The 16,997-nt window shown below is 44.6% G+C and overlaps 1 protein-coding gene across 1 annotated transcript in view; it reads left to right on the top strand.

The window, feature by feature from the left end:
* The window catches only part of C12H1orf21 (chromosome 12 C1orf21 homolog), a 208,642-nt gene that overhangs the window by 70,126 nt on the left and 121,519 nt on the right, over positions 1–16,997 (top strand). The window lies entirely within an intron of this gene.

Raw genomic sequence — 16,997 nt, 5'->3', positions numbered from 1 at the left:
ACACTGCCATCTTCCACTGCAACTAGGCTTCACCAATAGCCTCTCACAGGCTCTCTTCATGGTGCCAAGCCTCAGCTCCTTTCCATGACCCCTTCAGTCCTGGGCCATCAATTGCACCTGAGGCTGCAGCTTCACCAATGGCCTTCCATGGCCTCTCACAGTGCTGAGCCTCAGCTGCTCTTCATGACCCCTTCAACCTTCAAAGCCAGTACCACCTGGGTGACTCTTACCAAGTCCAGCTACAGCACAAGGTACAGCCTTGGCTATCTCTGGAACATAGCCTCTGTACTCTCAGAAAACACTTTCCAGAAGATTTCACCTCAGTGATGCTGCTCTCTTCTTAATCACTGCTAATTTCTTAGCTCCAGCTCACCAGCATCAATAGTCCCAGTAACACAAAGGTTCGCTTTAGTAGTTCTGGTATCTTGTTAATCACAGCTGATTATTCAGCCTTAGCTAACCACAGAATCTTCACAATCAAAACATGACCCTGATAAGAGTCTTAATCTTCCCTCTGAAATTTCACAAGCCAGGCCCCCATCTTCTACACTGTTCTCAACATTCTTGCTGTTCTATTCCTGCACAAACATCATGACCAAGAAGCAAGTTGTGGAGGAAAGGGTTTGTTCATCTTACACTTCCACATTGCTGTTCATCACCAAAGGAAGTCAGGCCTGGAACTCAAGCAGGTCAGGAAGCAGGAGCTGATGCAGAGGCCATGGAAGGGTGTTACTTACTGGCTTGCTTCCTCTGGCTTGCTCAGCCTGCTCTCTTATAGAACTCAAGACTACCAGCCCAGGGATGGCACCACCCACAAGGGGTCCTTCCCCCTTGATCACTAGTTGAGAAAATGCCCACAACTGGATCTCATAGAGGCATTTCCTGACCTGAAACTCCTTTCTCTGTGATAACTCCTGCTTGTGTCAGTGTGGCTCTGAATTTTGTAGCTGCCCATCACCATATGACACTGAGGAAGGACTGATGTCTTTCCTTGTCCCCAGCTGTGGTGAGATCACCTGCTGTCACTGGGCAGCACTGCTGGGCATGTCTGGGATCCACACCTCACTCTGTGCTGGGACCTGGAACACCGGAGTCATTCACTCCACTGTTTGTACCTCTGCTTCGGGCCTCAGAGAGCTGATGAAGCAGACAGGTTCTGAACTGGCCTCCTCTGTGACTGGTCCATCTCTTCCGGTGCCAGTGGGCAGGATTCCCCTGTGCCTTAGATAACATGCCATCCTCTTGACAGACTTGTGGGGCTGGTCAGTGTCTAACACTGGAGTTGGTGGTAAGGAAGGTATCACAAAACCAGATGTAAGACTTTGAGCCTTCCACAGTCCACATCCTCAGTATCTGACCTCAGGTACCTTGGGAAGTTTCAGCCTCCCTTACCAAGGCAGAGGTTTTTAAATTTTCTCCACTCCTGAGCCCCTTTTTACTAAGAAATTCCAACATGACTTTATAGGTTTATACACTAGGCATTTTTCAGGCATTTACTGGTTAAAAAAAATCATCAGAAAATTCACTGTAAAACAATTCTTTGATATACATAGAATTTTATCATTTATTAGGGTTGATGGAAGGCTCATTTATTAATGAGATTGCTGTGATTATTTTCACTTAGAGTTAAATCTTGGCTGAATATTTGATTATGTTGGAAGTAGATCTTCAGCATTTTTCAGATCTGATGCATTTTGATTTTATCATTGTTGAGAACACTATGTTATCACATGATCATATAGTATAAAATAGCAGAAGTATGTTTAGAAGTATTTACTTTGGAAACTGTTGGAAATTCTGTTCTAATCCTAAAGCAACATTCACTTAATGAATTTTCAAACCTTTTTCTTTTTCCAAGACAGGCTATCTCTTTGTAGCCCTGGCTGTCCTGAAACTCATTCTGTAAACTAGGCTGGCCTCGAACTCATAGATCCTCCTGCCTTTGCCTCCTGAGTGCTGGGGTTAAAGGCATGTGCCACCACCACCCAGCTTATTTAATGATTTTTAAGTCAGCAACTCAAACATGAATATGTACGATCAAACATTTTAACACAATATAGTTTGAACATATGCTGGTTTGATGCACACTGAGAGATGATGGTTGGAAAAATAGCTGATCTTTGTTTTCCAGGGCTGGGAAGATGGCTTAGACTGTAAAGTATCTTCTGTTGCTGTGATAAACACCACAGCAAAAATCAGCTTAGGGGGACAGGTTGATTTCATCCTGTGGATCAGAGTCCATCGTTGAGGGAAGATAGGGCAGGAAGATAAGCAGGAGCCAGGGAGGAAAGCTGCTCACTGGTTTGCTCCCAGACTCAAGTTCAGCTGCCTTTCTTTATAGCACAGACTCACTTACCTTGGGATGGTTTTGCCCACAGTGGGCAGGTTCTTCCTACATCAAATAGCAACCAGGAAAATGCCCATAGACATGTTCACAGGCTAGTCTGATCGATGCAGTTCTTCAAATGAGATTCCCTTTTCCTGGATATGTCAAGTTAACAGCCAAGAGCAGCTGTCACACAATGTAGACTTTCCAGCACACACTTAAAAAGCCAGGTGTGGTGATATGTGCCAGGACTGGGGTGGCAGAAGTGGGAAGATCCCTGAAGCTTAGTGGCCAGCTTTATTGGTGAGCTCCAGGTTCAGTAAGGAAGACACCTGACAGTGACATCTGACCTTCTCACACACACACACACACACACACACACACACACACACATACATATGCATGAACATGAACACACACGTAAACATACATACCCCTACAGAAAATCTTTATCTTCCATAAGTAAACCGGAATGTTTATATAAGTGCAAAAGACTTGATATGAATAGTTAATAAATAAATCAAACACTGCATTTGATATTGGTCTTAGCCATGTCTTTTTAGACAGAGTTCTTACCATTGCATGGTGTGGAAAGCCCATGTGGTACAAAGTGTGTGTGCTATGTGTTCAGAATCTCTAGCTTTAGTTGTCTGGCCCTATGTTGGGCTCTGATCCACAGTTTAAGAAGTTGGATCTTGGGCACTGCCACCTATAGGTCTGTATCTGGCCATTGCTGCCTCCCAGTGTCCCATGCCATCAGCAGCCCTTCCTGAATTACAACACAGAGCCACCAGTACACAGGAGGCAGCTAATGTTTAAAAAGGCTGCAGGTCCGGCTGCAGCATTTCCTGTCTTGTAGATTGATGTGTCTAGCTGTTCTGCTGATGTCATTGTGCATCTGGGTTTCACAGTGAGTGTAACAGGGGAGGAGGCTGGTTTTAATCTACCAAGAGCTCATTACCCCTTGAGGGATGAAGGGGCGGCCCCTGGCTTCCTCCTGTTTGATTTGTTCGCTTCATTGGGGGAAAACAAATGACTGTCATCCTATAGAGAATGCCACTTTCTCTGTGATGTACACATAAACAGCCTTCCACGTTTGATTTATTCATTTATTTTACCACTGCTGAACTGTTAGTTTTTATAAAAACCATGTCATTGTGTTACTTTATTGTATTTTGAACTTCATTTTTGGGATGAGAAGAAGAGAACCAATAAATACGTCTCTGTGTTTTATTAAGTAAGAAGTGGAGGGCTCTTAACTGCAGATGACCACTAGAAACCAGAGTCCTCTACAGTCTGATCGATGAGCCAATAAACCAAACAAATCCCAGGGAGGAGGACAGGGGCTAAATTGTTTCTGGAAATATCTTTGCCCGAGGACTCACCTTTTAGCCATTCATTAAAAGAAAGCATTAAAAAACCTCTCCTCTCCTGTCCTCTTGATCTGTCAGAATATAGGTAGTAGTGGGTACATTTGTTCATTTTCTTTAAAAGCGCATATCCAGCCTACGGATATCCAGAATATAGAAATGTTTGGTGTTGGCTTTCAAGAGCTTCTAGATTCTTATTACTTTGAGTGGTGCCAAGGCAAAAGTGTATTTGGCAACTGGTCCTAAGTCATGTGTAATTTCCCTCTTCATAGTCCCGGTGCCCAGGGTTTTGGAGCTGGCATCAAGTCTCTTGTAACCTTCTAACTGGTTTTCCAATCTGTCTGTATCAGCTTGTCATTCCCAAACCCGACCGGAGCAGTGGGTGTCCAAGCCCATGCCAGGCAGCTCTGTAGATGTAGGAACGGTTTAGGAAGAAGACTCTCACTGCTCTGTTGCTAAGTTACTGAACCCTGAAGAACTGGACCCTGAACATATATCATCTGTGCTCCAAATTTGTTATTTATAATTGCAAGCAGATGCCGTTCATAGTTGGGCAAACAATGAGATACAAAATGGATAAAACGAAATAGTTGGACAAGGGACCTCAACAGATAACTACAGGCGGGAGTCCAGGACTTGCTCAGTGAAGGAGACTGGTCTGAAGTTACTGTTTATGCCCAGGGAGTTGTGGGACTGCTGCAGAGCTGTGGCATTGAGTCAGTCATGAGCTTGAACCCTGTAAGCAGAGCTCGCTGATGAGGCTGCAGTCTGCTGTTCCTGGGCTAGAGTCGGATTAAAAGCATTGATTTTGGATATAGGATTTTAAAATTTTTCTCCCTCTTATTCACTTTCCACTAAAATTTCTCCTTTATTAATACTTTAATCATATGAGCAATTTTAAACAAAGAAATAGCCCTTATCCAGAGACAACATTTACCAAACATTTGACCTCTTTCAACAGCCTGGGATAGTGATTTTTTCAGTTGTACTTTTTGTTAAAGTTTCTCTTAAAGGCAAAATTACTATTGTTTTCTCAACTCTACACACGTCTGCTTTCTAACCAGCATCTAAGGTAACAAATGTTAGACTCCTACTTTTTGCAAGGATTTGCACAGAATTAGAGTCATTGGAAGCATAATTGGCCCTCAAAATTTATAAGTGGCACCAAGACAAAAGTTCACAATACAAAAAAAAAAAAAAAACAAAAAAACAAAAAAAAAAAAAACCGGTATGGACGATACCTCAAGGCTGTGCCATAATTATTTCCTAAATGAGAGTTAAATTAATGCTAACTGGAGAGAGAGAAGACTTCGAGTAGTCTAAGTTAGATGGAGATAGATAAGTATAGACTTGGAGGAGGATGTTAGGGAAAGGGATGAGCTGTGGCTAAGATGTATTCTGGCCTTTGAATGGTGGGAAGATTTTGAGAGCAAGCTGAGATTTTTAGGAGTTTGTTTTAAAGGGACAACTAAGAACACGAGATTTTGTAGCTGGATGCTACGCCTAAGGTATCAAAGTATCTGTAAAAGCTAGAAGGAATGGCATGTGTGTATGGAAAACCTTAAGTCATAAGGGAAGGGTCTGTGTTGGGCAGTGGTGGGCACATCTTTAATCTTAGCACTTGGGAGGCAGAGGCAGGTAGATTTCTGAGTTCGAGGCCAGCCAGGTCTACAGAGTGAGTTCCAGGGCAGCCAGGGTTATACAGAGAAACCCTGTCTCGAAAAAACCAAAAAAAAAAAAAAAAAAAAAAGAGAGAGAGAGAGAGAGAGAGAGGGAGAAAGAAAGAAAGAAAACAAACAAACAAACACAAAAACCAAGGCAAGGATTTAACCTTTCTCTTGGAGAACTTCATTTCTTACTCTTTTAAAAAGATGCATTTAACTATGTATATGTATTTATTTGTGAGATATACACTGTGTGAACAGGTGTCATCAGACGCCCCTAGGTGCTAGCAGCCAACCTCAGATCCTTTGCAAGAAGCTCCGAGCCCCCAGCTGTCTCTCTAGCTCTTACTTCTACTTCTCCATATTCTAAGCCAAGTTCTTTTAGAAGCTGGAGTTCGTGTGAGGCGTGATGGTTTATGACTGCTGACCGTAACCCCGGCACCCAGGAAGCTGAAGCTGGAGGGTGGCAAGTTTGAGGCTGGCCTGGGTTACACAGAAAGAAACAAGAACTAGAGTCTGTACCTCATATTTCTGAAACTGATAAGATGGATGATTGGGATTGAAGGGTACTTTGCACTGTGTTGGGGGCTCTGAGGTGGGTGACCATTTGTGGTTCCAGTACCTTTTGGGATGGTTGGCTCATATGCACCAGGAGTCAGGCAAAGGTGAGGCAGGAGAACTGCTTTCTACGAAAGACCTGTCATTTTAAAGATCTGTGGAGTCCCTGTTTTCTCCCAGTCAGAGCTTCCAACAGAGCTGTGGGGAAATATGGAGATGGGGTCTACCTTCGGAACCCTCCTGCCCTCACAGTGTCTGGTAAACTGACGTGTCTACGAAGCACCACAGAACTATCTAATGCTCTAAGAAAGAGTTCAGAAGAGCAAGAGCACTGGGTTCCATCATGGGATATGGTACATACAGCTTCCCCGGGAAGGCGGAGGCTTGAGCGGCAGTGCTTGGAGGGCAGACTTCTGAGGGACAAGGGTGTTTGGTGAGACCCATAGTTCATGGAAGGCAGACTTCTGAGGGAGAAGGGTGTTTGGTGAGACCCATGGTTCATGGAAGGCAGACTTCTGAGGGACAAGGGTGTTTGGTGAGACTCATGGTTCATGGAAGGCAGACTTCTGAGGGACAAGGGTGTTTGGTGAGACCCATGGTTCATGGAGGGCAGACTTGTGAGGGACAAGGGTGTTTGGTGAGACCCATGGTTCATGGAAGGCAGACTTCTGAGGGAGAAGGGTGTTTGGTGAGACCCATGGTTCATGGAGGGCAGACTTCTGAGGGAGAAGGGTGTTTGGTGAGACCCATGGTTCTTGGAGGGCAGACTTCTGAGGGACAAGGGTGTTTGGTGAGACCCATGGTTCATGGAAGGCAGACTTCTGAGGGACAAGGGTGTTTGGTGAGACCCATGGTTCATGGAAGGCAGACTTCTGAGGGACAAGGGTGTTTGGTGAGACCCATGGTTCATGGAAGGCAGACTTCTGAGGGAGAAGGGTGTTTGGTGAGACCCATGGTTCATGGAGGGCAGACTTCTGAGGGAGAAGGGTGTTTGGTGAGACCCATGGTTCATGGAAGGCAGACTTCTGAGGGAGAAGGGTGTTTGGTGAGACCCATGGTTCATGGAGGGCAGACTTCTGAGGGAGAAGGGTGTTTGGTGAGACCCATGGTTCTTGGAAGGCAGACTTCTGAGGGACAAGGGTGTTTGGTGAGACCCATGGTTCATGGAAGGCAGACTTCTGAGGGACAAGGGTGTTTGGTGAGACCCATGGTTCATGGGAGGCAGACTTCTGAGGGACAAGGGTGTTTGGTGAGACCCATGGTTCTTGGAAGGCAGACTTCTGAGGGACAAGGGTGTTTGGTGAGACCCATGGTTCATGGAAGGCAGACTTCTGAGGGACAAGGGTGTTTGGTGAGACCAGTGTGAGGGAGGCTAGTTTCTGAAGCATTAGGAAGACACAGTGGTGGTTTAGCAGGCCCGGATGAGAGTTAGTCATCCACACTCCCCAGCATTCAGTGTGCTCATCTGAAGCATTAGGAACCTCACCTTAATTAGCCTGAAGATGTGTCTCATTTCAAAAATCCACCTATCTCAAAGCCTTTACCCCGGAAGCACTAGTGAGTATTGGATTTGAAACTTGAAGAGGCCCTTAATTTTATCATTGTCACGGCAAATCGATGAGATACTTAGGAATTTGTGAAACTTCTTAGTAAAAATTTGAATCGTTTTCTGATGCTTCCAAAACTGACATTCATTGGACATGACTCTGCAGTTCTCCCTCTCAGGCAAAGCAAAATATAAACAAAGGAATGTGGTACAGTGAAAACCAAAGCTTGAGGGCTGGGTCCAGAGATGATCTACATTTAGTCTTATTTTTTGCAGCCTGTTCTTGGGGTGGCATTAGCAGGGATGCAGTAGCACCAGGGGACAGTGTGGTGGTGTTCCTCATACGCACAGCAGTAATAAACAGCTTGCCCTGTGAGTGTCTGACATTTACAGACATATATAGCCACGGCAGGTGAGCTACCCATTGGTGTCTTTACAGATACATCTAGGACAAGATCCAGCTGGCCTGGAATGTAGTCAGAACCCCATTTTACTCCTTCAAGACCTCTCTGAGGTTAACCGCTGAGCCAAGCGTTCCGTGCTGTTTCAGATAGGGCCTCCACGCCTCCAGAGAGAACTGCCCGTAGCTGGTGTGTCTTGATGCTGCACCATGGGCTTTCCAGCTCGTGCGGTGCAGTCCCGTCGAGCTTGTCACGTGGTCTCTTTCTCTGAGTGCATGCTGTGGACAAGTAGGCGAGAACACCATGTTCAAGAGCAGTGTGACTTCAAGTAGGGAACATTGGATTGATGCAGAATAATTACTTCAGTCAGTCACAAGTTGTAGTAGTAACATGTACAAGGTCATCATAGTTTGAGACCTTTAACCCTATGTATTCTTTAATAGAATTTCAGTGGCCAGATAAGAACATCCAGGCTAAGGAAGAGCATCATTTCTTTTTGTCCACCCAGTGTCCAGTGACAATACAAGACTGACTGTAGGTGCAGTGAAGTGACCCTTCTGTCCAGAGTTAAGGTTAAATGTGACAGTGGCTGGCCAGCTGACCTGTGACCTCTAGGGCACAGCCATCACTATGCTGACCCTGTCTAGTCCTCTTGGATCTGGTCTCCAAGCATCTTATAACAGTGATTGCACAGAATGGCTTTGGGGCTGAGTGCTGCAAAATCAGTGACATTTCCCAAAGCCTTACACTTTTCTTGAGAACAATATGAGAGAAAGTAGAGATGCTTAAAGCCAAACAACAATAGTCCAACTTAGCAGACTGAAGGGTCTGGGTTATGCGACCTGAAATGATATATATCATTCCATCTTCTAAAGACATTGTCCTTAAAATGTTCCTTGCTGTGGAAAATCAGTTAATTCCAGACTTCAGTTCTGGCTAGAACAGTCAATCAATCTGATAGGTTTGGTAGTTGATCTATCTGATAGATTCTATCAGATGGGTCCATTGGAAGTGCTGAGGCCCCCGTATTGATCCTGATTGAAAATGGGGAAATGTATGCAGACATGTTCACATGGGGCGGGGTGGGGAGCTATCTTACTCTGAATCTCCAAATCCTCGTGATAAGTAGAAAGCAGGTTGTCCAAAAAACAAAAACAAAAACAAAACCCTGTCAAAATAAGTAAATTGCACATATCCCCAGAGAAGATTAGGGTCAACATTCAGGTGCTAAAAAGCTTTGAAAATTCTGACATTATTCCTTTCCTGTCTTTAGGGGAATATACTGAATATTAAAAATTCTCTGTGCTGGCCTACAGTGTGTTCGCACACAGGCCATATCTGTAGAGCTACACAGAGACTGACTGCCCCATACCCAGCACAGCAGAAACACCAGGCACTGCTCCAGGCTCTTTATCTGTGCTACACAAGGACCAAGTGCTTCTTCTTTTGCAGAAAGAACCCTCTCCCTCCTTACTCTTCATTTGGACTGCCCTGCTAACCTTTTGTTAGTAAAACCAATAACTTGGAAGAGCTTAACTCTCCCCTCTTGTATTTCTTCTTTCCTTTCTTCTGCCTCTGTTCTGAAGCACACCAGTGTGCCATTACTAGTGCAGACTGTGACAATAGGACTTTAGTGGTTAGTTTCTTCACACCAGGTGCCATCTTTGGTGTTTGCCATAAGCCATCTCTGTTCCTCTCTACGTTCCCAAGGCCTGATGCCAGCATACCGATGAGACCTAAGACATGGTGAGGTAAGGAACTTGTCTACCTTCTTTCCCAAAGATACGGGGTGTAATTTTCTACCTCACTAGGATGGCTTATCTCTGAGAGGAACATCTCCCCCATTCCCCTCAATGAGGACACTGTACCTGTTTCCATTCTCCAAGCTTCCAGAGCCCTTTCAGATCACAAATGACACGCTCTAGAGAAAGTGTGACGATTCCAGGAGACAGAATTTGAGGTAGCTGGGGCTTTCCTGTAGACAGATGTTTCAGTGAGCAGTCTACGAAGCTGTCAGGGGGTCAGTGAGCCAGTGGCTTTTACAAACACCACACATGCCTGGGTCATGTGGCGTGAGATCCCAGAAGGAGAGTTCTTTGGCCAGAGGAAACGGCAGCCTCTTGTGGGGAATTTTGCTTATTTTGGTCCAGGGACCAGAAGGAAGAAGGAAGTTATTTGGGGAGGAAAGAGGGGCGCGTGTTTATATTTTAGGAACACTGCTTTGAAATTGTAGGGCTAAGATCTTTTTAGTGTTCCTATTTTATTAAAAGTAATACTAATTCTGGCAGTATTAAATATATCCACTCTCAAATATCAGTACCAAATTAACTTCTCCAATAAAATCCTTTAGTCCTTTATATTTTCAAGTTATAAAGAGTCATTTGCTTCTGGTTCATCCTTGTTTGGTTTAATTCTTTTCGAATTTACTTTATTTTTGTTTATGTATCAGTGTGAATGAGAAATAGGAGAGGGGGAGGTGCATATGGTGGCCTGCAGAGGTCAAATGAGTTGGACCCTCTGGAACCAGAGTCATAGGCAGTTGTAAGCTACCCAGTGTGGGTGCTTGGAACTAAACTTGAGTCTTCTGCAAGACTCAATACCTTTGCGAGTCCATACTGCTATACGTGCGTGGTTTTAACCAGGAGCTGTTTGACTGCTTACCTTCCCAGAAGCCATGTCTACTACTCATGCACTCAGATATACCAATATGCAGGTAATAATACAACAATAGAGTTTTGAGGCACAGGATAATGGCACACATTTTGTATCCTTAGTTGAAGGACAGTCATTCCTGGAGTTTTCTTCTAACTAGTTCCCTATAAGAAGCACCACAAGAATTAACTTGATTCATGAAAGCCAGGACACAGAAATGGAAAATGGAATTGAGCTTTGCTCTACTGTTCAATTTTTCAACATTGAGGTTGTCTGTGGGTCACACGTTAGCAGAAACAGTACTGATATTTCTCTATAATACTACCCTGTAGTACTTCTGAGAACTGTCCAGGCTGTTTAGACTTAGAAGCATCTGCTAATGGAGAAAGTGTTTTTAAAACTAAACAAAACAAAAACAAACAAACCAACCAGGGTGTACATGAATCTAGGTGAGAGAGAGCTTTTTCACGACTGGCCATTTTACCCTTTCCCTTGTGCCTTGGGTCAGATAGGCCACAGAATTGAACTTGGCTGTATGAAGCCCAGCCTTGGTCCAATGGCAGGCCTTGACAGTAGAGACTAGAGAGTTGTTGAGCCTCATGTCTCCTCTTTCCACTTCTTACCTTGTGTTAGGGTTCTGTCTAAGCTCCAACCCACAGTTACTTGGCAACAGCCAGGTATGCCCCTCCCTACAGTTACCTGGCAACAGCCAGGTATGTCCCTCCCTACAGTTACCTGGCAACAACCAGGTAGGCCCCTCCCCACAGTTACCTAGCAACAGCCAGGTAGGCCTGGCCCACTATAAAAAGGGCGCTCAGCTCCTCCTCTCTGATGCTCTCTTACTCTTTCTTAGCTCTTAACTCTCTCTTACCTCTTTCACTCTCAGCCTCTCTCTTGCCCCTCTTGGGCTCTCTTCCCCTCCCCCTCTCTCCACATGGTCATGGCCGGCTTCCACTTCTCTACTCTCTCCTTCTCTCTGCCTTTCTCTGCCTCTACTATCCCTTAACTCCCATCTATGCCCTGAATAAACTCTATTCTATACTATGCTGGTGTGTGTCTGATCCCTCGGGGTAAGGGATGCCTTGGCATGGGCCCGCTGGGGCACCCCCTTCCCCCACATCCCTGTATACCACATTCTCTAACCTCTTTCTCTTTTTATGACCACAACACCTTGTCTCTCCGCCTCAATTGGAAATACCCACAGAAATGTGCCCTCTTGCATAAGGCCTATTACTACTATATTTCTCTGAGATACTGCTGTCCATCTATTATTTTCAAAGGTGTGAGTTCTCTCATTAAGCACACAGAAGCCACAATCCATGTGCCTGTGGAGTCACTAGCTTATTGTTGATTGTCATGTTACCAAATGCCTGCGAGCGGAGGGATGAGGGTGGCCTGTGATGCTGACAGGAAGACTTGACTTCCAGATACCTTCGTGTCAAACGTGTGACGTCTCTGTATTTTTAGCAATCACAAATCTTCTTCAGAAAATCACAAAATTTCTTCAGAAGAAATCACTTCTGCTGAAGTATGAAGAGGTGTTAACAGTAGCCCAAGAACACTGAAAAATTAGACATCACTTTTAAGTTTTCTTTCTTCTCCCCTCCCAGTGGGCTGTACATTAACACTCATCATTGGGAAACACAGCAGATGGGCCAACAGACCGATTAGTTATTTATATATAAATATATATCTTTTCTTTATGGAGCTTAGATGCTGACTCTTCAATAAAAGAAAGGCATTTTTAGATGATGCCTTGTCTTGGCTTCCCTTTTTAATCAGAAGTACAAAAGGGGCCACTTCACTCCCATCTATTAATATTGCAGCTACATCCTTGTCTTAACTGCTGTCTTCATAGCTCTCTGTGTGCCCATTGCAGTCAGAATTTGACTTCTTTCCAGTTCTGCAAACCTCATGTGGGCCTTCCTGTCCATGTTCTTTCTGGGCTTGGGTTTCTTTATGGGGGTTTATCTTTTTTTTTATTTTTAAGTTGCTGTTTTTTCCCCCAGATGTTTTTCTTCACAAGAAAAATGTCTCAGATATTTTGGCATTCCTGTCCAAAATGAAAAGGCCTTTGATTAATTGGTAGGAGGTAAAGTTATCTATAACATTAGGTAATCAAAAATCTTTAGCTGTAGCCTTTTTGTTTAAACAAAGGGATTCATTTATCTCTTGGATTTTCTTCAAAAATAGATTTTTTTTTCTTGGTCTAGTTTTAAGTTTTAGGAAAGTGACTTTCAAAAACTGAAACCCTGCTTCTCCTGATGTTTCCTTGTGATGGGCATGCATATAAAATTCACGTGTGCATATAGGTGGAATTTTCCGTGGTGTATCATGAGTTAGTGTGGAGAATGAACTCTCCTCGTGATACTTGGAGAACTTTGTAGCATGCTATAGGGAAAGGATGCACGTGCGGGGTTACACGATTTTAAAGTCCTTCATAAAAATAAAACTGAATTAGATTCATAAATTTGCTGATGGATATTATAAAAATTGGGGAAATGGTCTATAAAATGGCATTGAATTAGGTTAGGTCATGGTTTTGTGATGCCCACATTTTGAGGACATTATAGATAATATATAGCCCCCCCCCCCAATCATTTGAGGAGAGCTATACACAAAGCCATAAGCAATTAATTTGGCTCTGTGTTTTCTGAGATGCCTGATGGGCCTGTCTCCTAGATAGCTTGAAACAAACAAACCTGTGAGGCAGTTTTAGAAGCGGCCATCAAACTTCAAAGAGGTGCTGTGGTTCAGTTCCCACACTGCAGCTTCAAGCAATAGCTTGCTGTTAATAAAGATGTGTGAAAATGTGGAGTCTGGAGTTGCCTGTTTGCCTTGCCTCTGAGTGCTGTGGGGGATGGGAAAGAACTCAAGCAAAGCTGAAGGAAAGGTGGGGGCTGAGAGGAAGCCTGTGTGTATGGTGTGTATGTGAAGGTGAGGAGAGGAAGCTGGCGTGTATGTGAAGGTGCAGGTTCTCCTGAGCAGGTGACCCCGACAGTCTAGAGTCCACTCAGAAGGGCGTCTTACATTGACTGGGAGTGAGTGGAGATGCAACCTTGACATTACACTCTGGTATAAAAGGTGTTATACTTCAAAGGCGTTTTAATGATAGTTCCTTAGTTGTGCTCTGGTCTCAACCCCAACACCTCTCTCTAGGCTCACTTTCTCAAAGCTGAGTCAGGTGCCTGTGGGGTGAACGCCCTGCCGTTGTGTTTTTAATCTGCAGAAGCTTGGACCACATTGCTGCCAAGCTGATCTAATTACCTCCTTCACTGATCATTTATATTCTATGGGGGCAGAGAGGAAAATCATATTTTATCTTGCTTACCACCATGCGCTTGGTACCTACCAATCACTGTCCATTACTAAGGAGTTTCCAATTAACATCTGCTAATTAAATGATTGAATGATTGGACAAGTGCTTATGACATATTCAAAACTTTTCCTCCGTGATCCGTGCATGATTAACTTTACAAATTGGAGGTCTGCCCCTCCAGTGACTCCAGTACCACCAAAGGGGTAAACTTACTAATATATATTTCCGATAAGCTTGTACAACTTGAAAATGTCACTTTTAAAATCAAAATAATGCTATAAGCTATATGCTATAGTGTATTTCAGAAATGAACTGGTGGTTGAGAGCCAGTTCCTGTTGAGCGACAGAGCTTATTAAAGCGTAATTAGCTGGATGGGGTGACATGCCCTCAGCCCCAGCTAGGAGAGGCAGAGGCAGGAAGATCACTTGAGTCCAGGAGTTCAAGGTCTCTCTCCCTCTCTCTCACCTCTTTCCTCTACCTTTCCCCTTCCCTGTGAGATACATATTATATATAGTATGTATATATATATATATAACTAAACTGAATCATCTTATGAAATCATTTGAATTGAATGTAAATTGTGTTTGGTGTCCTTGTTAACCTGACCCTCCCTCCATACTTGCCTAACAGAGACCTCCTTGTAAGAATCACTGTTCATGTTTTCTCTTTGTCAGCCTGAAGCTGACAAATATTTGTTTTCATGTAACTTTAGCTCTTTATGTCCTAGTGTGTTTTTAATGTGAACACAGCTTCGAAGAATGAGAAGCACCGTAATGTTCCTTGGGGTCAGGAGGTTAACTCCTGTTAGCATCCCACGTTTCAGAGGTCTCTCCTCACCTGTGGTCTCAGCATCCACGGTTTCATGGTCCATGAAGATCCTAAGAGTCCCGACTCGTTCCCTAGGACATAGCACGTTCCCATCAGCGTCAGTGTGGTGTGATGGTTCTACCTATTAGTAATCACCCACCGTCACTTGCTTACAGTGTCTAATATGTACAGGAATTTTTGTTGTAAATATGTGTATAAGGAAAAGCATGGTATAGACCGTGTTGGTACTGTTCCATTTTCCGTCTGTTGAGGGTCTTGAACATTCACATTTGGACAAGCGTAAGGCTTCAGAAGTCTTTGTAAGTAACCACACAAAAAGCATGCATGACATTTCAAATGTGAAGTTGGAATAAAAAACAAAATCAGCTGAGGTGACTGAGGATGGAGTGATGAGTTACCTCCTATTTCTCAGAACCCTCAGATTGTGTTAGTTCATTTCTCGTTTTGTTTTCGCGTTGATTTTGAAGAGGTGGGGCGAGAGGCGTGGAGAGAGGTTCCTGTCTGTGGGGTTTGTCTTCCCCGTACCCCTGTGAGGTGGTTTGCTCATAGACTTCCTATTGGTAAGGAAGGGCCTTCTGTCCACACCTGTGACCTTCCTCTGATGCTGAGCAGAGGACAGAGCCCAGAAGTTCAAGGTCTCTCTCCTGCTCTCCCTCTCCTGAGGTGCTGACAGAATCCAGAAACCACAGCAGCACTGGCAGGGCTAAGAACTCTTAGCCCCTGCTGACTGGGGAGGGTTTCTCACCTCTCTCCTACCTGTAGAGGCCATTCTCACCCCTTTGTTTCTGTGGTGGTTCTTCAGAGACTAAAGGAAGGAAGCAGGGGCTAACCATTCTACCATCCTATGCCGTCTGGGACTGACTTTATTAAGTTGGATAGAGATGGCAAGCCACGCCTTCTCCGGCTCTTCACAGAGCGCTAGCTGGGCTGGCCTCTTCCTGCCCTGACCCTTCTGGAGCCAGTACACAGACGTGCTCTGTCTTTCCCCAGCCCAGGCCTCAGTTCATCCGCTCCTCAAGTCTGCGTTCTGTCTGTATTCGCAGACTGGTCAGTTCTACCAGATGGTCCTCTGTCTCATCTCTGCCGCCACCCAGTCAGAATGTGATCTGCTCTTTTGAATTGTGCATTGTCATAGATTCTATCAGAGCTCTGTGTGTGTGTGTTTTGTGTGTGTGTGTGTGTGTGTGTGTTTTGTGTGTGTGTGTCTGTGTGCGCGTGTGTTTATTGTCAGCATCTCCTCCCCCATCAGGCTCTTGAGAAATAGAGTTGTTTCAAAGATATTACTGCTAATTAATAGAATGGTTTGTTTGTATATGTGTGTGTACATCCATAAGCTCAGATTTCATATAATCTTAAAATGGTGAAATGGATTCATCTCAGGTCCCCTGGGGTGTGAAGGAGGTGTTAGCACTGACTCTCTAGGAGACAGCTTCACGGTCTGTAATATTTCTGTAAGCAGCTTTATACTTTCTTCTCAGGATCAGAGGATAATCTGGGGGATTTTGTGCAGGTTGGTTGTGTTATAGACATAGGATTGCTGCAGCTGTTGTTGCGTGGGTCGGTTTTGCTTCATTACCTTTGAATGTAATGATCAGATTTCTCCATCCATAGATAGCCTTTGCGTCCTAGGGTCCAGCAGTCCTGTTGAAAAATGAAGCTCACAGCCGTGTTTTGGCAGTGCCATCTGTGAGACTTGACAGGCTCGGCTGCTTGTAGCAAGAATGGCTGTGGTGCTGGTGGAATGTGGGTGCTGGCGAGGGTAAAGAATGGTGTTTCCTTGGGTTTGCCAGGGTCTCAAGGAGCTAAGGATTACAGTGGTAAGGGGTGGATGTGGGCAGAGGGATGGATGAGAGCCGGTTTGCACCAGGAATAGCTTCTAGATTGTAGAACCTCATTTACAGGGCTGGAATGGCGGGATAAGACATGATAAACTGAGGGAAAGCAAGCAAAAGTATCTGACCACACTGAGCACAGCAAGCCTGGGAGTCTGGGCAGCTCCCTTCACTGTGGCAGGGAAGGCAACCGCACTTCAGACGCAGCTGAGTGCTTTATTCATAAGCAACCCTGTGCCTTTATGAGAGACAAGTTGACAGGCAAGCCATGCCGGGAAGTAGACAACTGACTGAGCTCTGTTTTTCTCCATCGCCCTACGTGTTCAACTCAATCCTTAAAAACAGTGAGTGAGCACAGTAGGTCTAATTCTTGACTCAGACCAACTCCAGTATAACTGAGTCCATGGCTCAGTCTGAGAAGGAAGGTGATCTCCTGAAACTAAGATAAAAAGCCTGTGACCGTTGGCCTGCAGTGAGGGGTGGCGGCAAGTTGCGGTGTG

This window comes from Apodemus sylvaticus, chromosome 12 (genome assembly GCF_947179515.1).
Source record: "Apodemus sylvaticus chromosome 12, mApoSyl1.1, whole genome shotgun sequence".
Taxonomy (NCBI): domain Eukaryota; kingdom Metazoa; phylum Chordata; class Mammalia; order Rodentia; family Muridae; genus Apodemus; species Apodemus sylvaticus.
This window is presented reverse-complemented; position numbering and strand designations above follow the sequence as displayed.